Raw genomic sequence first — 21,792 nt, 5'->3', positions numbered from 1 at the left:
TAGACCTAAGGCAAGTGGGACGTTGTGTGCAGCCAGCATTTTGGGGGTGTGGCCTATACTTGCCACGGGCAGGAGGCGGGAACATCTAAAAAAAACAGGACGGTCCCACAAAAAGCGAAACAGTTGGAGGTATGCCTGCATGCCTATATAAACAATGCACAAGGGACACATGTGAAAAGAGCTTATAGGAAGGTGGTATAATGCTAATAACAAAAGCGAGGGAGCGCTGGTAGGAGTGTAAGCAGTGGGACAAACCAATAGGACATAAGTCTGGAGAAGTGATAATGCAGCAGCCATTCAGCTGCTGTCAATTTTCCAACCCAGCCTGTAACATGACAGTTAGGAGCTGACTGGCTTAAGATGGCCATACACCTACAGATTGATTGTCATATCTGGCTGGTTGGAACAAACACCTGGTAATATCTGAGTGACAGTTTGTCAGTTTTCCAGCATCTCACAGCAAATGGTCAACTGTCATCTGCTGTTATCCACTACCAGGCTTTTGTTCCAGCCAGCCAGATCAGACAATAAATCTGTAGCTGTTTGGCCAGCTTATGTGTGTCACACGGGAACTTACATATAACATACATGTGATATAATCTGCGGCGAGTCACCAGGGATCACCACACACGTGGGGAGACCACATAGAGATGTCTGGGAAACTGGGATTTTTCTCCCTAGATCCCAAACAAATACAAAGATATGACAACAAACCTGAAAAAAACATGAGAACTATTTTATTACTTTTTCTACCAACTGATCTTTTATATTCCCCCCCCCTTCACTGCATATAAGGATCACACTGTAAGAAAGCTCCTGCAGCAGGTGATCACAGCTGGGGATGATGTCACAGACACATCATGACATCACACACGCAGAGTTCTGAGAGATTGCCTTGGAACCCTCACTTCTCAGTACGAGTTGCAAAATGGAGGTATGTTTTCCTTGAGCTCCCTAATTTCTTGTATTTGTGGATCTTTTCCTGCCCCAAACTTTTTTCTATTGTCTCCAAACATTGTCATTCTTATTTAGGCCTAAATGCTAAATCAGCCGCCTGCCCTCTCTTCGTCCAGGTGCTCGCAAATATAAGTCAGTATCAACTGACTTATATTTGCAAAGGCAGGTAAAACCTGACCATCTAATGATTTGTACTGCTGCAGGCACATGCGAGGGGATATGGTGGCGACGGTGTCACAGGGATACGTGGGTCGGTGTCACAGGGACTCGGTAACCTGTGAGCTTCGCAGGTTACCCAGTCTATTAGAATGACCCCCTTGGGTTACGGTAGACTCTGGGCAGGTTTAAGGTTAAAATCAATGGTAAACTATTTCTCATTCCCTCTGCAGGAGATGGAGTACAGATATTTCATGTGGAGTGTTATGAAGCACAAAGTGTGAGTGTTGTTATTACTCCTCATCTGTATAACTGAGTGCTGTCAGATGGCCCATCAATTCCAGTCCCTATAATACTCTGTATATTCTGTTTCTAGGGAATTTCCTCAAAAAGTCCCCAAATTAAACTGGGTGATTGGCTATAGATGCCCGAAGCCTTTTGTAAGTTATTTACATTTCTTATATCTATGTCTCTCTCTATGTGGCCATTTATTATGCAATATATTACGTATCCCCTAAATGTATGTAGGAGGGACCCCAGCAGGAATCTCCGATCCCTTCTGCGTTCTCTGCTGTCCTGTCACTCCCCCAAATGCTCCCCTATATACACAACCAGGAATGGTGACATGTATGACACACATTTAATGGGTTATATTGTCTAATAATCTTCTTTTTCCCCTCTGCAGCAGATGCTGGTGCCCATACCAGGTACGTCCTCAGATGTTACTAATTACCTTTTATTATATACAAATTGTTGTAGTTTTATACAATAAACCATGTAATATCCTCATTTTATTCCTCAGAGGTGTCACCAGGGAAGGAAACAGAAGTGAGGTAATTATATCATTTTATTACTTGCACAATATTAGTCTGGTAGAACAGGGCCTCCACATGACGTCGTTAGGTGACTTTGCATCACTTGTCATCGTGTGGGGCTGATTCATACCTGTGGGAAGAGTCAGCCCCACACCATCAAATGTATTTCCCCCCTCCGTGTGCAGTGCAGTGTAAGCCAATAGTAACCCGGCGCTGCGATGGCCGTAGGAATATCGGGGGCTGATGGCGCCAGCAGCCATTCCTCCCAGCGGCCGGGCCAGTCTGCTTTTATGTGTGTCACTCCCAAATGACGCTAGGGTAACGCACACACACGCAGACTGGCTTTTAATCAACCAGCGTACAGCCTGCGATTGCGGGCCATCACCAGCTGTGGCCGCATGGAGGGCTTGTGCATGCGCGGTTCTCCGATAATCCAATCATCACATAATCCATTCCTAGCCGTACTTACATAATATACAGAAACGTACTTACATAATATACAATAATAATTATAAGTATTGCAGGGATCAGCTGCTAACTGTCACTTCTTTTCTGTTCTGGATCTGTTATAGGACGGTGATGATCAATAACTGGACCTATGATGAGTAGGTATCTGATTGACTGTATTATGGAGCGCAGATAAGATACATGCATCCCATTGGACGTGTCACTACAATCCCGGGTGTACAGCAGTATATACTGACATTCCATGGCAGTATACAGAGTTATTTTGTTTCTGTGCAGGGTAAATACAGCCTGCTTTATTTTTACTGCAATACTGATCTACGCTTACACATCTGCTCGCACAGAGGTAAAACTATTCGATGGTTTCTCACCATCAAATGATTTCCCCTCTGTTCACTATAAGAAGTAGCCAGGACTTACTTTTTAGTAGAACGGTGATGGCTGATTTGAAGGCGGTGATGTCATCCACCTGCCCCGAGTAGGCAGCGGCATGGGCTCCGCCCAGCATTTCTATGGGTGCGCCCACCGTTTTTGTAGGTCCACCCATCGACGTGGGTTTTTGTGGGTCCACCCAGGGACGCCCCCTGCCTGTCAAGAAAGAAAAAGTTATCTGAAGCTGCTCGCAGCCAGGGCCTGCATGACAATGCGCAGACTCAAACATTGGCCAAGGGTGCGAATTCGGACCTTCTGAATCGGTGCCTAGATCTAGCACACAGGCAGAGGTCAGACCATGGAATAGAATTACTAAGCAGCAGTATTTACCAGCTGCTGATTCTCTGCTGATCTTGGTTCTGATCATGTATCAGAAACACAACTGGTTTTACTGTACATTTCAGGGTCAGACCTGTAGAGAAACTCTCATGTGTATATTGTGTATAGTGCGGTAGTGTCACGTTGTGTGGATCACACTAATGTGCTGCTGAGCTTTGTGTATCACCTCTAATTATTATTATTCTACCCCAACAGCAGTCCCAACATGTCATCTGCGTAAGTAGCTGTTATCTTTCTCTAACATGTGCCCAGTAACACCCGCACCAGGTATTAGTCATGTGTACCCCTGTATATACAGCCCATGGTAGTATAAGGACATAGAGGGGGCCGTCATACACATCAGTATGTGCCCAGCTTACACCCAGTAACACCCACACCAGGTATTAGTCATGTGTACCCTGTATATACAGCCCATGGTAGTATAAGGACATAGAGGGGGGGCCGTCATACACATCAGTATGTGCCAGCTTACACCCAGTAACACCCACACCAGGTATTAGTCATGTGTACCCTGTATATACAGCCCACGGTAGTATAAGGACATAGAGGGGGCCGTCATACACATCAGTATGTGCCCAGCTTTCACCCAGTAACACCCACACCAGGTATTAGTCATGTGTACCCTGTATATACAGCCCATGGTAGTATAAGGACATAGAGGGGGGACCGTCATACACATCAGTATGTGCCCGGCTTATACCCAGTAACACCCGCACCAGGCATTAGTCACGTGTACCCTGTATATACAGCCCATGGTAGTATAAGGACATAGAGGGGGGACCGTCATACACATCAGTATGTGCCCGGCTTATGCCCAGTAACACCCGCACCAGGCATTAGTCACGTGTACCCTGTATATACAGCCCATGGTGGTATAAGGACATAGAGGGGGACCGTCATACACATCAGTATGTGCCCGGCTTACACCCAGTAACACCCACACCAGGTATTAGTCACGTGTACCCCTGTATATACAGCCCATGGTAATATAAGGACATAGAGGGGGACCGTCATACACATCAGTATGTGCCCGGCTTACACCCAGTAACACTCGCACCAGGCATTAGTCACGTGTACCCCTGTATATACAGCCCATGGTAGTATAGGGACATAGAGGGGGGACCGTCATACACATCAGTATGTGCCCGGGTTACACCCAGTAACACCCGCACCAGGTATTAGTCACGTGTACCCCTGTATATACAGCCCATGGTAGTATAAGGACATAGAGGGGGACCGTCATACACATCAGTATGTGCCCGGCTTACACCCAGTAACACCCGCACCAGGTATTAGTCACGTGTACCCCTGTATATACAGCCCATGGTAGTATAATGACATAGAGGGGGGACCGTCATACACATCAGTATGTGCCCGGCTTACACCCAGTAACACCCGTACCAGGTATTAGTCACGTGTACCCTGTATATACAGCCCATGGCATATACAGTCTCTTACATTGCACAGTCCTATAATATAATCTCTGTTCTTTGTTAGTAAACCAGCGAGGTTCTCCCAGAAATGGTGGAGGAAGCAAGTCACCAAGTGAGTAGTAACCGGATATTGGCCGTGAGTAAGACCTGATCGGGCAATTATCGTATGACTGCGCATGCAAACAGCGGTCCTTTTGATTACAGCCAGTGAGTGATTGGCTAGCTAGTGTTATCCATACGAAAGTTGATTGACAGGCGAGGGGAGTAACGCTGGCGTGTTTCTGGCGGTAGTGAGGGCCCGCTGATGTCAGCAGCGGCCTCATTGTCCCCATTACCATTGCAGCGCCAAGTAACGCCTAGCTTACTCAGCGCTGCGAACAGTTGGGAAAACCATTCCATGGTGAGTGATTGTGAAGGGTCTTCTTCTCCCGTGACTGGCAGCGATCATGTGTACATTGGTGCGGGAAGGGGGTGTTTGCAGTTGGCAGGGTGGCCCAGGTCTGAATCGGGACGGTAATCCCTTCTCATTCCAGCATTACCCTATAGTAAGGGCTATATTACATGGGGGCGGTGGAGACGGGGACATTACCAGATATGGCACCATGATTAATGTAACCTATACCAGGTGGTATAAATAGGGGTCAGTGATCCCTGATACTGCCTCGTAGTGATTGTATGTTGGCAGGTGATGTATAGAAACGCTCATTTTATCCCATTGCAGATTCTTCACCTGTTTCTGCTGCAGAACGCGCACCTTATAAGGTAAGTACACAGGAGCGTCACAGGGGTACTGGCTGCAGTACAGGCAAGCGGGTTCCTGGCTCTCATAACCACAGCACCACAGTAATGTCAGGGACGTCCCCACATTGTCTTTAGGATAGTTACGGTGGTCTGGCCTGTTGGGAACTTTACATTAATGTCATGTAGTCAGAATGATAATTACACAGCGAGAGCCGCGGTCTGTAGCGTCAGATTACTTCCCAGTCCCCTTATGGATAATAACCAGAACTACACCAGATCCTTCCAATGTTACTGTTGTAGGGAAAGGGGGAATGGGGTGTCGACCAGTGCACAGGCTGGTATTAAAAAGACGGTAACAACGATGGTGTATATGCAGTGGCGTAACTAATAATTCTGCGCCCTCCCCGCCGAAAATGCAGGGGGGCGCCCCCCCTAGGGTAAACAAATCCCCCCCCCCCGCCACCACCGTGCGGCCGTTACCTCAGCCGTTACCTGTGCTGCCAGTCAGTGTGTAGGGGAGCCGGGGAGCGCGGAGGGGAGCCGGGGTGCGGGGGTGTTGTGCGGCGGCAGGGGGGGTTACCTCCTGCCGCATCCGACCGTGTGCGCCTGGTCCCGGTTCTCCCGGCTGCTGCTGCTAGTACTGAGAAGTGACACTTGGAAAATGGCTGCCCCCATAAAAACTGTCTGCAGTATGGGGGCAGCCATTTTCCGAGTGTCTCTTTTTGTATCAGCAGCGCTGCAGCTGCAGCAGTAGCCGGGAGAGCTGGGACCCGGCACAGGTGCTGGCAGCAGAACTTGGCAGTGAGTAACTAATAATAGTCCCGCAGCCCCCCGGCGCCCACACCCCCTCAGCCCTCCTCTGCCCTCATCCTGTTACTCCCCCTGTCCTCATCCTGTTGCCCCCCTGCCCTCATCCTGTTACCGCCTGCACTAATCCTATTACCCTCTGCCCTCATCCTGTTACTCCGCTACCCTCATCCTGTTACCCCCCCTGGCAACATCCTGTTACCTCATGCCCACATCCTGTTACCCCCCTGCCCTCATCCTGTTACCCCCCTGCCCTCATCCACTACCCTCATCTTCAATTCCTGGAGCTTCCCCCCCACACACACACAGTCATGTGCGCGTGCGCTCCTGGGAAAGTGGGCGTGGCTTTGTAAAGTGGGCCGTAGCACCAACCTGTGCAGACTTTTCTACTCCCCCTTCCTCTTTGAAATCCCCCTGCCCTCATCCTGCTACTCCGCAACCCTCATTCTCAGGGTTGCCACTTCAGGCATCTTCAATTCCTGGAGATCCCCCCCCCCCCCCACATGCACACACACACACACACCTTCATGTGCGCGTGCGCTCCCGGGAAAGTGGGCGTGGCTTTGTAAAACGGGCATGACCTCTTCAGAAAAGTGGGTGTGGCCTCTAATACAGACATGTATTAAAGTCTCTATTGTTACATTTAATAACACATTTCCCCTACTGACAACTCCTATACAGATACCTGATACATCCTCCCCTCCCCCTGACACCAGTGACAACAACTTCACAGCAACCTCCCCCACCCCCTCACTTCTCTAACATGCAAATCTGCCCCAAACACTGACCGTCCACACACACAAATCCCCCCTTCACACTGGCCTCACCATTTCCTCAGCTGACAGCACAGACGGCACTGCCCTGTGTCTGATACACAGTAGCAGCCGGCTTATCTCTCCTCCGGGGCTCAGTTTGGGAGGAAGCACTGCTGCAACATCCTAAGCTGTTGGCTGCACAGTGCTCCTCCATCATCTCCTCTCCTGCAACCCAGTTTAAATATTTCTGGAGGTAGAGGGAGTTGTGCAGCGGACAGCAACTCACAAGTCACATGCCCTGTGACTTTTCTGGCACTGTGGAGGCTTTCAAAGTCACCCGGATTCCGGGAGAATCCCAGAATCCTAGAATCCGGGAGACTGCAAAAAGATCCAGGAGGGTTGCCACCGATTTAGGGAGAATCCATGAAATCCTGGAGACGTGGCAACCCTCTCATCCTGTTACTCTGCTACCCTCATCCTGTTACCCCCCCCCCCCCCCCCATTGTGTAAATGCATTATAGTGACTGTATCTTGGCATGTGATGTTAAATACAGTAAATCTTCATTCTTTAGAATTGCAGATACAGCCAGCAGATACAGCCAGCAGATATGTGCGTCTGTATGTATGTATATATATGTATGCATATGTATGCATATGTATATATATGTATGCATATGTATATATATGTATGCATATGTATGTATATGTATATATATATGTATGCATATGTATGTATATGTATATATATGTATGCATATGTATGTATATGTATGCATATGTATGTATATATATGTATGTATATGTATGCATATGTATGTATATGTATATATATGTATGTATATGTATGCATATATATGTATATGTATGCATATGTATGTATATGTATGTATATGTATGCATATGTATGTATATGTATATATATATGTATGCATATGTATGCATATGTATATATATGTATGCATATGTATATATATGTATGCATATGTATGCATATGTATATATACATACATACAGTCTCACACACACCCCGTGGGGGTCATTCAGATATAAGACTCACCAAATCATCCTGAACCTGCCGCCACCATCACGGCCTGCTGATTGCTACACTGCTCATGGCGCTGCTGCTCACCGGTACTGCGGTCTCTGCAACGGAAAAACAAATTTGGCTGGAATTGCCTTTTTATTACCACCAATAAACAGTGATGTCATCATTACACGGTCTGGTCACTTACTATTGCTACTTGCAGCTCACATATTGGAGGTTATTCTGGTTGACTCGCAAAGGCTGCAAATCTCGCTGTCTTTGGCACACCGCCCCATCGCACGCCACGATCCCCTGCAGGCATGTGAATGGATGTTTTGCATAAACATCCATTCGCAGCCTTGCGTGCAGGGACAAAATAATTTCATGGTTGATGACCATCGTATGAATTTGCCAGCGCGCAGATCTGAAGCACCTCTGTGGTGTTTTAGATCTACGGGCGCCCTGACATCCGCTGCCCGACCCCCACACCATCGGGGAATTACCATGGGAACACACAGCATTTTCATGGAAATGCCCATGAAACGCTGGGCGTTCCCATGGGCGAATCCCCCGGCCCGCCGCCCCCTGCCCGCACTGTTTTGTGCGAGCACCAGGTGAATAATCTGTTCACCGTGGCCACTCACACACAGCCGCTGCACATGTGCATAAATTACTATGCACAGTCCCAAAAAATCGCTCCCCCCCGTGTGGTCGCGCCCATTATGCTTAGTGAGTAAAAGGTATTTCAGCTTTGAAGCAGATTTGGGCTGTGTAATCTGTGCTGGATGGGCCCATCATATATGACCTGCTGTGGGGTGTAATGCGGCCACACCCGATAAATGGGGTAATATTCACCCCTGTAGAGTCGGAGATACCCGCAGGGCCGTCGCTACCCGCTCACCAGAGCCTGCAAAGCAAGGAGGCGCTGTGTTCCATAGGCGCTTCCCTGCTCTGCGACTCTACTGAGTCTGCCACTGCACAGAATGGGATGTGCGCTGCTGCTGCTGCGCCTGTCACAGTGTGTGACAGCCAGGCAGCAGTGCTGGCAGCAGAGGGGAGAGAGGGATAAGTGCAGCAGTGGGTCGGGACACTCCGGAGGACAGCAGCACCACCAGGGGAAGTCCTGGTCTGCAGAAAGGTACAGGAAGTATAAACTGCGCTAAATATAAAGAAACAGTGTATGCAGGGCCGGTGCAAGGCACCGGAGCGCCCCAGGCGAGTCGGGGTGGGGGCGCCCCGGTGTCGGGGGGGGAGCACCTGTCCTGCGGCGCTGTGTATTTAAATCTGGCGGCGGAGGCAGCGGGGGTCCCTGCAGTCCATTAGAAATCACGAGCGCTATCCGCCGGGCTATGCGGAAGCGCTTCTAGTGTGAAAACACTGGCAGCACGCTGATTGGCTGAGATCAGCCTGCGCCGTGCTGCCAGAGTTTTCACACTAGAAGCGCTTCCGCATAGCCCGGCGGATAGCGCTCGTGATTTCTAATGGACTGCAGGGACCCCCGCTGCCTCCGCCGCCAGATTTAAATACACAGCGCCGTAGGACAGGTAACCGGGCGGCACAAAATGCCGCCCTCCAGTGGCCGGCGCCCTAGGCAAATGCCTAGATTTGCCTAGTGGTGGCGCCAGCCCTGAGTGTATGACATAAAAATGTTCAATTTAATATATGAAATGCATAAAAAAATCAAAAACCAATATAAACAATGAAGCGATAATGATATAAAATGATTAAAATTACTGCAAATCGTTAATCAATCAGTGCATTGGACATGAGTGTATGGATAATCACCCTTCCTTTGTGGCCCACCAGTACTGGGGAAGTCCTTTTGTTTATAGAATTGTAATATCCAGTAAATGGAAAGTGGGGGGTCTCTTCCTCTCCTTTGCCAATATGAAACTGGGTCTGTTAGGAGGTGGCGTTCCTCCAAAGGTGGTGTTGCTGCAGTGAGTTTAGTATTTGCTACAGGGAAAACGTAGGAACATAATTTGCAATTCCTTATTTATCAGTTGTATACTTTTGTTTGCAGTGTTTCTGAGTACCCCAGTCTTGCTTCTCACAGACTGCATCACCAATTTCACACATTAGTCCTGGTCTGCACCTTCCTTCCTCACTGTGGTGCTGAGCCCCTCCCCCTGATCTCTGCATCAGGGTCAAGAACTGCATGTGCAGAGCAGGGATTGGAGGATCTCAACACATACTGATTAGAAGAGAGCCCCTGATTGGTGGAGCCTAGGGATGGCCATCATTGCCATTGCCATCAATGGTTGCCATCGATGGCAATTCTGCAACTGGTCATCGATAGTGCTAAACTATGCAATGGATGACCATCGATTTTTTTACATATCGATGGTCATCCATTGTGTTTGATTGATTGGCCTGTGGGCCAATCAAATCACGGGAAGCAGAGCTTTGCGTGTGTCGGGAGCAGAGCTATGTTCCGTGTCCCATCACTTTGAAAAAAATCAAAACATCGTTTTGCTGTTCCATCGATGGAGGGAAACCATCTAGTTCTCTCCCATCGATGACAAAAGTATTCAATATCGGCCATGAACCATCAATGATTTTGAATCATCGATGGCCATCCCTAGTGGAGCCTACCATTCACCACTGACCCCTGGAACACCGAGGATCCCACAGCTGAGCACATGGCTTCCTCTGTAAGTTACTGCACCCAGCACCTTGCCTCCTCTGCCCCTGTAGCTCCTGCCTCTCTGCAGCCTCTCTCTCTCTCTCTCCTCATCTGTTCTACCCCCTCCTTACCCAGCATCTGTCCCCCTCTCCCTAGCCAGTACCCCCGCCCTCTCCCTGCCCAGCATTTGTCCCCCTCTCAATGCCCAGCATTGTCTCCCCATCCCTGCCCAGTATCTGTCCCCCCCATCCAGTGGCGTAACTATAAATTCTGCTCCCCCCTGCCAAAAAGTTTTTGGCGCCCCCCCCCCCCCCCCCCGGCTCCTCTCCGGCGTGTTTCCCCAGCGTGTGATGTCATCACATAACGGAGAAGCTAAAGCAGGAGAGAGGAAGAGAGACCAGCATACACTGATGCTTCCCTTGACTCTGACACATCCCAGGCCACCCTAGCATGCCCATCCGCCTGCCCATCCTCTACACAGTAGCCAATAGCCGGCTGTGTACAGTAAATTTAATCAGTGGGGGGATTTGTCATCTCTGCCATTGCCGCACCCGCACTGTGGCTGACTCGCCTCCAGTGCTCAGCCAGTGGGCAGCGGCAGGCAGCAGCATGTCAGTGCGTCGAGCGGGTGCCAGCGCCCAAACAGACCCCACTGCTTCTTGCTCCCCCAAGCGGCTGCTGGGGCTGCCTTACAGTAGTTACGCCACTGCCCCCATCTCCCTGCCCAGCATCTCTCCACCCTCCCTGACCAGTATCTCCCCCTCTCCCTGATCAGCACCTGTCCCCCCTCCTGCCCAGTATCTGCCCCCTATCCCTGCCCAGTATCTGCCTTCCTCTCCCTGCTCAGCACCTGTCACCCTCCTGCCCAGTATCTGCCCCCCTATCCCTGCCCAGTATCTGCCTTCCTCTCCCTGCTCAGCACCTGTCCCCCCTCCTGCCCAGTATCTGCCCCCCTATCCCTGCCCAGTATCTGTCCCCCTCCCTGCCCAGTATCTGCCCCCTCTCCCTGCTCAGCATCTGTCCCCCTCTCCCTGCCCAGCATCTGTCCCACCTCTCCCTGCCCAGTATCTGCCCCCTCTCCCTGCCCAGAATCTGCCCCCTCTCCCTGCCAAGCATCTGTCACATATCTCCCTTCCCAGTATCTGCTCTCCTTTTCCTGCCCAACATCTGTCCCCCCCTCCCGCTCAGTATCTGCCACCCTCTCCCTGCCCAACATGTCATCCCTCTCCTTGCCCAGTATCTGCCCCCTCTCCCTGCCCAGCATCTGTCATCCCTCTCCCTGCCCAGTATCTGCCCCTCTCCCTGCCCAGCATCTGTCCCCCCTCCTGTGCAGTATCTGCCCCCCTCTCCCTGCCCAGCATCTGTACCCCATCTCCCCACACATAGGCGTGCGCAGAACATTTTATTAGGGGGTGCACCATCAAAGGGGTGTGCGTAGCATCACCTATTGGGCATAGCTAACACTGCTCATTGGGTGTATCGAACACTGCCAAACTGGCGTGTCTACCATCATCTATTGGCACTCGCTACAATATAAAACGTCTCTCTGCCACACCATAATCTCCTGCCTAGTTCAGCTCTGTGTAACAGTACATGCAAATAAAGTCACAAACATATATGGATGATGCAGGTATGTAGTGATATGACAATGGTCTAGTACAATTAACAATGCAAAACACATAATTGATTGATGGGCGCGTCTTTTAATGGAATACAGTTCTAAACAGAAAAAGTCGTTGGTAAAAGGTATCGCTAATGGCAGGGAGGTGTTCATTAATGTGGGCACAGCATTAGGGGGTGCCTGTGCACCCCTAACACTCAATGTGCGCACACCTATGTCCCCACATCTATACCCCCTCTCTCTCTCCCTAGCATCTGCCCCTCTCTCCAGATCTGTCCCCCTCTTTTTGCCCATTATATGCCCATCTGCACTAACTAACACTACTGGGAGTTATGTATAATGGGCAATACTACTGTGGGTGTTTTAAGTGGCAGCACTGTTGGCATTACGTTTAAGGGACACTACTTATGTGGGCATTGTGTATAAGGGACACTACTATGTGGTGTATTGTGAATCAGAGGCACCATGTGTGAAATAAATTAAATTGTGCTACTTTATGGTGTAATTAATTTGTTGCCGAGATCTTGCCCATAAAATGATGGAACTTACTGCCGCCTCATAACAACCTGACCAATGATGGCTACAATTCCATGCGGGGATTCTGGCGCAAGCGAGCGATCCCATTGGACAGGAGAAAGCTCAGCCAGAACTGATGTACAGTAACCACACCCAATGTCAGATCAGGGCCAATGTTGCAGATCAGGCACCAACATGATATCAAGTCCACACAAGCCTCAGGTTTATGGGCAATTTGGAACTGGCGTGCTTACTGCCATCTTTAATAAGGGTATGGGGCTGGATGGTGAGGACCCCATAGGATAACCCTCTCTGCAGGGTGCGCGATACCATGTCTTTACATCATCTGCTGCTTTTCTGTAACAATGCCACGCAGCCACGATTTAGGGGCAAGTACCCACTATGGCACAGATTACCACTAGGGATAGGGGAGCGGAGCATTCCGTATATATTACCCTCCCTTATAGAGGACCCAACTCACAAACAGGTACAGCCCATCAACCAATAGGAAGCAGCACAATAACTGAGACATGTAGAAGACAACTCGCTGTGTGTAGGTGACAGTCAGCGGCTTTCTGCCAACACAATGGCCTCTGGCAACAGAGGTAACAATGACCAATCACCAGGTTCTCTCAGCCAATCACTTCTGTGATACACTCTAATGTGACCGCCTCTCACTGTGAAATGTATTATAGTTGTATTATAGTTTTAGTTCATTGGAAAGGGTTTGGGGATGAGGAAAGATCCTGGGTTTCTGAGAAGTCTTTACATGCTCCCAGGTTAAAGGCTGCTTTCTTTAAACAGTTTCCATGGAAACCCGGTGCCAAGGGTTCGGTGACCCCTCCTCAAGGGGGGGGGGGGGGGTACTGTCAGAGGCCGCGCGAGCGTCTCCCGTCCCCGCCCGGCGGCCTCTAGACTGTGCCTCCCGGCGGTTGTTAAGCAGCCGGGACGACACAGTGACGTCAGCCCTGAACTTCCGCCCGGCGTTACTAAGCGCCCGGGACGCGGCGCTCCCTCGCTGCCTTCTCTGCCGCAGCGCTTGCCTAGGCGACAGAGGACGCCAGGCAGCTGCGAGCAGAAGGGTGTGCAGCGTCCAGCTGTCCTGGATGATTAGATGAGCCAGCCGGTCACTCATTAGCCGGGACTCCTTTTTAAACCTTCCGGGGAAGCTGGATAGTTGCCGGTTATAGTTCTGACCAGCGTGTTCAGAGTGTTCCCAGTCCCCGGCGGTTACCCTTGCCTGTCTAAGCCTGTTTGGTGCTGCTGGCCCAAAGGTTTCACCCCTGCATTCCAATGTCCTTGTTCAGAGGTTCCCTGCCTGTCAGTGCTGCGGTGTCCCAACTTCCCTGCCGTATAACATCTCTCAGATAAATTGGGGAATTAATCCACCAGTTCATTATTGGAGTTTTCATTGTTGCTTATTACTTCACTGCATATTGTTACACCATTGTCGCTTATTACATCCCTGTGTATTGTTACACCTATACCTCTGTATATTGTCTCGCTGCTATTATTAATTATATCCTTGTGTATTGTTACACCTGTTTACCTCTCGACATCCTGGTGTATTGTTACATCTGTACTACCCAAGGTACTGTCACCTCCTGGGCAATGTTCCCTCTAATGTTACGAAGGCTGTGTGCGGCAAAAGATTTTGGCTGTGCAACTTTGGAAGGAAATTCAAATTTTTGTGCGTCACTTATATATAACTGGAAATTTACGTTCAGCATTTGTGTTAACTTTACTTCAAAATGATATTAAACATTCAAAACACAGCACACAATGTAGTTAATGGGTGAAACACACATTAATTGAGTCCACAACTGCAAAAAGGGACCACTGCTGCTTTGTGCGCTCTGTTGTAATGTCTGTGCGCACGTTTGTCGAGTTGTGTGCGCGCGCACACGCGCACAGCTTAGAGGGAACACTGCTCCTGGGGCCACGATTGGCTCTTCAGCCCATAGGGGGATCAGTGGCCCGCTACTGTCCGTGTTCTGTCCTCTTGCTCTTGGTCCGTCTCCACGGATATGTTGTCCCATTAAAAGTTCTGCCTGTAACGGAGTCTGGGCGGACTTAATTCGCCCCTACAGCCGGGACGGGTACCGACGAAGCCTAGTTCTGCACATATCCGTGGACGCTAGGCCAAGGCAACAGAGTTAGGGAGCGGGGCCTCTGACACCTCTTTAATACGGTGCGAAGAACCACCCGGTCAGCGTGCAAAACCAGGAAAGGGGACTTGCATGACAGAGCAGACAGATCCGACACCCTCTGGGCCGATGCTATTGCCAATAAGAAAACTGTTTTCCAGTTAAGTCAACACAGGTCCACGGACCGCAAAGGCTCAAATGGTGGTTTCGGAGGCGCAGATAACACAAGGGAAAGGTCCCAAGGAGCAAGTGGGTGACAAAGGTAGGCTGTATATGCAAAACACCCTGCAGGAATGCGTGGACATCCGGCAAAAGTGCTAATCTGCGGTGAAACAAGATGGACAAAGCCGAGACTTAAAACTTCAAGGTAGATAAGCGCAATCCAGCCTCCAGGCCCTTCTGTAAGAAAGATAGAATCTGAGTCAGGCGGTAAGTCCTAGGATTGAAGTGGCGAGTTCTACACCAAACAAAGTAGGCCCGCCAAACACGATGGTAAGCCCTCGCCGAGGAAGCCTTCCTTGCTCTAAGCATGGTGGAGATTACTCGTGCATTAAACCCCTGGCTCTCAACAGAGAGGTCTCAATAGCCACCCCATCAAAGCTAGGCGCCTCAGATCTGGACCCTGAGAGAGAAGGTCCGGGCGCAATGGAAGGTGAATCGGGGGGGGGGGGGGGAACAATGACAGAGCCTGAAGATCTGAGAACCAGACTCGTCTGGGCCAATGCGGAGCCACCAGGATCAATGTGCCCCCCTCTGCCTTCAGTTTGCAAACCACTCGCAGGAGGAGGGAGAATGGCGGGAAGGCGTACATCAGCCTGAATGGCCACGGGGCGGACAGGGCGTCCACCAAGATGGCGGCTGGGTCGCGAGCCCTGGATCCGTAAAGAGGGACCTTTTGGTTGTGTTGAGAGGCCATCAAGTCCACCTCGGGTAAACCCCATCGTCGTACCAGCATCTGAAACACCTCCTGATGGAGGCACCATTCGCCGGCATTCAATGTTTGACGGCTTAGGAAGTCCGCTTACCAATTCTGGACTCCTGGGATAAAGACCGCTGAAAGAGCCGGAATCTTCTTTTCCGCCCACTGAAAGATGCGGGATGCTTCCACCATTGCAGCCCAGCTGTGAGTGCCACCCTGGTGGTTGATATAAGCCACCGTGGTCGCATTGTCCAACTGGACCTGCACCGGACGACCCCTCAGCCAGGGTTCCGCCAGGCAAAGAGCTTGGAAGACCGCCCTCAGTTCGACGACATTGATTTGAAGCTTGGCATCCGAGGTAGACCAAAGGCCTTGGAACGACCTCTGGCAAGTGACCGCACCCCAACTGTGGAGACTGGGATCCGTGGTGAGGAGGGTCCATTGGTGGATCCAGAATGGCCGTCCCATCGTGAGGTTCTGGTCCAGGAGCCACCATGAGAGAGAGAGAGAGACGGTTATCACCTGAGAAAGGTATGATCCCGACCACTTGGAGAGGATCTCCTTCTGAAGGGGGCGGGAGTGGAACTGGGCATATTCCGCCATGTCGAAGGCCGACACCATGGAACCTAGTATCTTCATGCAAGTATGCATGGACACTTGTCGAGGAGAGAGGAGCCGACCCCATAATGCGGAGGGCTTGTCCGCAGGCTTGGGGTCGGGGCGTCTGGTGGCCCAGGGACGCTTGCCTCTAGGACGGGAGGTTCTGCCCCCCTGGGAAGATCTGGAGGAGAAGGCCACGGCCCTGGAAACGAAAGGATTGAAAAGCAGGCCGGGGCCGTGTAGCCGGGGTGGATGGTAGAAAGGCAGTTTTTGAAGCTGCCACCGTAGCAACCATTTTATCCAGTTCAGGACCGAATAAGAGGGAACCGTCGAAGGGAAGAGCCTCCAAAGCCTTCTTAGAGTCAGTGTCAGCCTTCCAGGAACGCAGCCATATGGATCTGTGGGTGGCCACTGCTGAAGCTGACACCCTAGAGGAGAGAGAAGCGGAATCAAGAGCTGCCTCGCCTAAGTAGAGGGCAGCCTGATGTATCTACTCTATAGTAGGCAGTAGAGTTTCTGCTGGGGCCCCCTCAGACACCCCTGCCACCAAGACAGCAGATCATTTAGTTAGGCCCATAGCCACCCAGGCTGACGCCAGGGCAGGCCTGCCTGCTGCCCCAGCCGTGGTGTAAATAAGCTTCAGAAAGTTTTCCAACTTCCGGTCCGCTTGGTCCTTAAGAGATGCTGTAGGAATTGGCAACAGAAAGGCTTTTACCAGTTTTGCCACATGAGCGTCTACCCTGGAGGCCGTCTCCCTGGGGGTCCTATCCTCCTGGGGGAGAGGATAGAGGGAGGAGAAACGTTTGTGAATAACAAACCTCCTATTGGGAACCTCCCAATCCTCTCTAATGACCTTGTCAAGGTTATCCGACTTGGGAAACAAATCCAAGGAGCGTTTAGGGCGCTTAAATATAGGGCCCGACTCTACATGCAGATCAGCGTGGTCGTCTATTAGAAGGACCGTCTTAACCGCTGTAATCAGGCCTGGCACATCGAGATGAGACGGGGGGTCCTCTCTAACGCAGGCATCCCCTACGTCAATGGCGACGTCAATGGCGACGTCAATGGCGTCATCGACGGCCTCCTCCAAATAATCGTCATCCTGATCCTCTTCGTCCTCATCATCCGAATCATGCATGAGGAGGGGCCAGAGTGGCGCAGGTTTTTTAACTAAAGACCTGTGTCTATCTGCGGGCAATGAACCATCCCCCTGAGCATCCAATGCTGGGGGGGCTACACCCACTGCCGATGAGGACGGGATGGGCTGCTGGGACAGTGCAGCTGAGACCTTATCCACTAGCTGCGCCATCATTTGCACAAGGGATGAGGCCCAAGCAGGTTCCTGAGAGGAGGCCGTAGGCGTGGGCAGCACCTACGCATTGTAGCAGCTTGCACATAAGCCATCCTGTACATAGTCCAGGGGAGATAGGCCCGCATTACAGGCCGTGCATGACAGCAATGCTGGGGCCTCCCCCCTCTTTTGACCCGCCCTTGTTGGGCACAATTACTGGAAATACAGGAGGGCTAAGTACAATATGACACCAAATACACTGCAGCAGTTATTGGGTTAATAAGTACACAGAATACAGCAAGCATAAATAGGCATACAATGCAATGAAGGTAAATGGCACTAGGCTCTTGCAACAGCTATGGCTGGCAGGAGCACTCAGTAACTGTGACCTGTGTCCTGCAGGAGAGGTACAGGGGGGACTTGCCCAAGCCTTCTGGCAGTGAAGGAGTGGAACCCCGGATGGCAATGGAGCTTTTCCGTGTCCCTCCTCACGTGCAGCCAGGCAGACAGGAAGGTATTTCAGTGGCGGGAACTCTCTGTGTGCCAAGCACAGTTCCCTGCCTACTGTCCCCTGGAGAGGGGCTAATGTGCGGGAGCCACCTCCCCCTGCTAACAAATGACCCCCAGGGAAAATATCCACCTGCACCGCCGGTAAAATGGCGGGGATTGGGTGCTCGCCGGGCGGCCCCGCATACCGGCACTGCTGCCCACAGACTAGGATCCCTGGTGGTACAGCAGGACGGGCGGCGAGCCGGCCAACCGCTTGTCAGCACAGCCGGCGGTCACATCTCGCCGGCTGTAACAGCCGTTCTCCGTCATGCGGAGGGCTTGTCCGCAGGCTTGGGGTCGGGGTGTCTGGTGGCCCAGGGACGCTTGCCTCTAGGACGGGAGGATCTGCCCCCCTGGGAAGATCTGGAGGAGAAGGCCTGTCCCCTACTACGGCCCTGGAAATGAAAGGATTGAAAAGCAGGCCGGGGCCGTGTAGCCGGGGTGGATGGTAGGAAGGCAGTTTTTGAAGCTGCCACCGTAGCAACCATTTTATCCAGTTCAGGACCGAATAAGAGGGAACCGTCGAAGGGAAGAGCCTCCAAAGCCTTCTTAGAGTCAGTGTCAGCCTTCCAGGAACGCAACCATATGGATCTGTGGGTGGCCACTGCTGAAGCTGACACCCTAGAGGAGAGAGAAGCAGAATCAAGAGCTGCCTCGGCTAAGTAGAGGGCAGCCTGATGTATCTACTCTATAGTAGGCATTAGAGTTTCTGCTGGGGCCCCCTCAGACACCCCTGCCGCCAAGACAGCAGATCATTTAGTTAGGCCCATAGCCACCCAGGCTGATGCCAGGGCAGGCCTGCCTGCTGCCCCAGCCGTGGTGTAAATAAGCTTCAGGAAGTTTTCCAACTTCCGGTCCGCTTGGTTCTTAAGAGATTCTGTAGGAATTGGCAACAGAAAGGCTTTTACCAGTTTTGACACATGAGCGTCTACCCTGGAGGCCGTCTCCCTGGGGGTCCTATCCTCCTGGGGGAGAGGATAGAGGGAGGAGAAACAAGTGAATAACAAACCGCCTATTGGTAACCTCCCAATCCTCTCTAATGACCTTGTCAAGGTTATCCGACTTGGGAAACAAATCCAAGGAGCGTTTAGGGCGCTTAAATATAGGGCCCGACTCTACATGCGGATCAGCGTGGTCGTCTATTAGAAGGTCCGTCTTAACCACTGTAATCAGGCCTGGCACATCGAGACGAGACGGGGGGTCCTCTCTAACGCAGGCATCCCCTACGTCAATGGCGACGTCAATGGCGACGTCAATGGCGTCATCGACGGCCTCCTCCAAATAATCGTCATCCTGATCCTCTTCCTCTGTATCATCCGAATCATGCATGAGGAGGGGCTGGAGTGGCGCAGGTTTTTTAACTAAAGACCTGTGTCTATCTGCGGGCAATGAACCATCCCCCTGAGCATCCAATGCTGGGGGGGCTACACCCACTGCCGATGAGGACGGGATGGGCTGTGTGCCAAGCACAGTTCCCTGCCTACTGTCCCCTGGGGAGGTGCTGATGTGGGGGAGCCACCTCCCCCTGCTAACAAATGACCCCCAGGGAAAATATCCACCTGCACCGCCGGTAAAATGGCGGGGATCCGGTGCTCGCCGGGCGGCCCCGCATATCGGCACTGCTGTCCACAGACTAGGATCCCTGGTGGTACAGCAGGATGGGTGGCGAGCCGGCCAACCGCTTGTCAGCACAGCCGGCGGTCACATCTCGCTGGCTGTAACAGCCATTCTGTGCACCTCGCTGCGCTATCGCACATGCTCCCGGCGGGGAGCGTAATACTCACAGTGCGCTGTGGTCTCCGGCGTCCGGTGGCGGCTGAAGGCTCCCCAGTGCCTGGGGGCCTCTGCAGGTCCCCACCCACGGGTGGTGATGCTGCGCCGGACCCGGGTGTCGGAGCCGGCAGCGCAGGGGTCTGCTCAGGCCCTTGCATCGCGCCACAGGAAATTGAGGTACTTGTGTGGGGGCAGCCTAGCTCACAAGATCCCCTGTTGGATGGGGGAAATATAGTGTCTGGGAAATTGGCAATGGCTAGGTCATGAGTATATTTGCAACAGGATGATGCCCACTGTAGCTGGAGATGTGCACTGTATTACTGCCCATTTGTGTTGCATTACAGCAGTGGTTACCAAACTGTGTGCTTTTATGTTACGATGGAACTGGTAATGCATCCTGTCACTGATCACAGCATTTAGTAACTCTGTATGCATGAAGGTTTAAGCAAAGGACAGCTCTCCTTCTGTACTCTGTAGGTGCCCTGACAGTCTCAGCACTGCCTCTGAATAAACCCTCCTACGATCCTACGATGAGGCCGCCACTGCTGCTGCTACTGTCCTCCATGGGCCTGAGAAACATATGATGAGCTCCACCAAGCAGTGCTCAGCACAAGCCTCTTAGCCTCTGACCTTTTGGGCAAAGTGTCATGGGACTCACATTTGTGCAATCAGTGTGCCTTGGCTCCCGCTGCTCAGCACCATTAATCATTGTCACATTGGCAGATACAGTAGGTGAAGCTGCAGCACTAAGCCACTCCTATGCACAAAATCTTTAGCTAAAAAAAAGTAAAAAAAAAAAATACATGCCAACCACCCCCTGAGTCCCCCCTTAATCTGGCCCTGCCCAGAAGTGCTTTTGAGCATGTGCAACTGTAGGCCAGTACATGCCTGAGCAACAGGGGACACTGGGAGAGATCCTATTGGATCCTTCCAAGGGAAACATTGCAAAGAGAAACCCATAGACTTCTGTTAGGCAGTGCCATCGATCGATTGTGTTGCCAATCAGGTGCAAGTTACAGAAAGCAAAACTTGTTTTTACCAAAACTTGGTTTTAGTTGATAAGTTAAAAAGCTGACTTATTGAGCATCTTTGCAAACTTTTTTTTGACCATTGAAGTTTTTTTTTGTACAATAACTGAAAATGATTTTCAAAATGTAACTCGTACATTTAGCCTCAATACGCAATGTACTGTACTGTGTAGATACTGTAATGTGTGGAGCGAGTGAGCCGGCAGATCCTATTCAACTCTACTAATGCCAGGCGTCTTTTATTGCTGAAAAAAGCGTTTTATTGGCATCGAGGAATGCACTGGAATTAGTGATGCCAATCCCTGGGCATTTTTTCAATCCCGGGATTGAAAAATATTCTATCCCGGGATTCTCCAGATCCCAGGATTCCTGGGATTGGCATCTCTAAAAAAGCATGCCCTGCCCCCCCTCACACTGCCAGCCCCGCCAATTTACTTACATGGGCAGGTGGTTGGGAGCGGGGCGCAGGCCACACACCAGTTGGAAACAGTGTTGCTCAGACACTACACTGCATTATATTGCACACGCGCAGATTGAAATCCCAGACATTTTTGGGCCAAATCCCAGGATCTTGCCGATCTCGATCCCAGGAGAGGCCACCCTAATCCCAATGCTGTAGAAGGTTGAGCTTTGGACGATGAATAATTACAGACTAAGGGCCAGATGTATTATGCTTGAAAAGTGATAAAATGTAGAGCAATAAACCACCAGCCCATCAGCTCCTAACTGCCATGTTACAGGCTGTGTTTAAAAAATACCAGATAGGAGCTGGTTGGTAGGTCGTACATTCCATCTTAA

This window comes from Crinia signifera, chromosome 3 (assembly GCF_055691185.1).
Source record: "Crinia signifera chromosome 3, ASM5569118v1, whole genome shotgun sequence".
NCBI lineage: Eukaryota > Metazoa > Chordata > Amphibia > Anura > Myobatrachidae > Crinia > Crinia signifera.
This window is presented reverse-complemented; position numbering follows the sequence as displayed.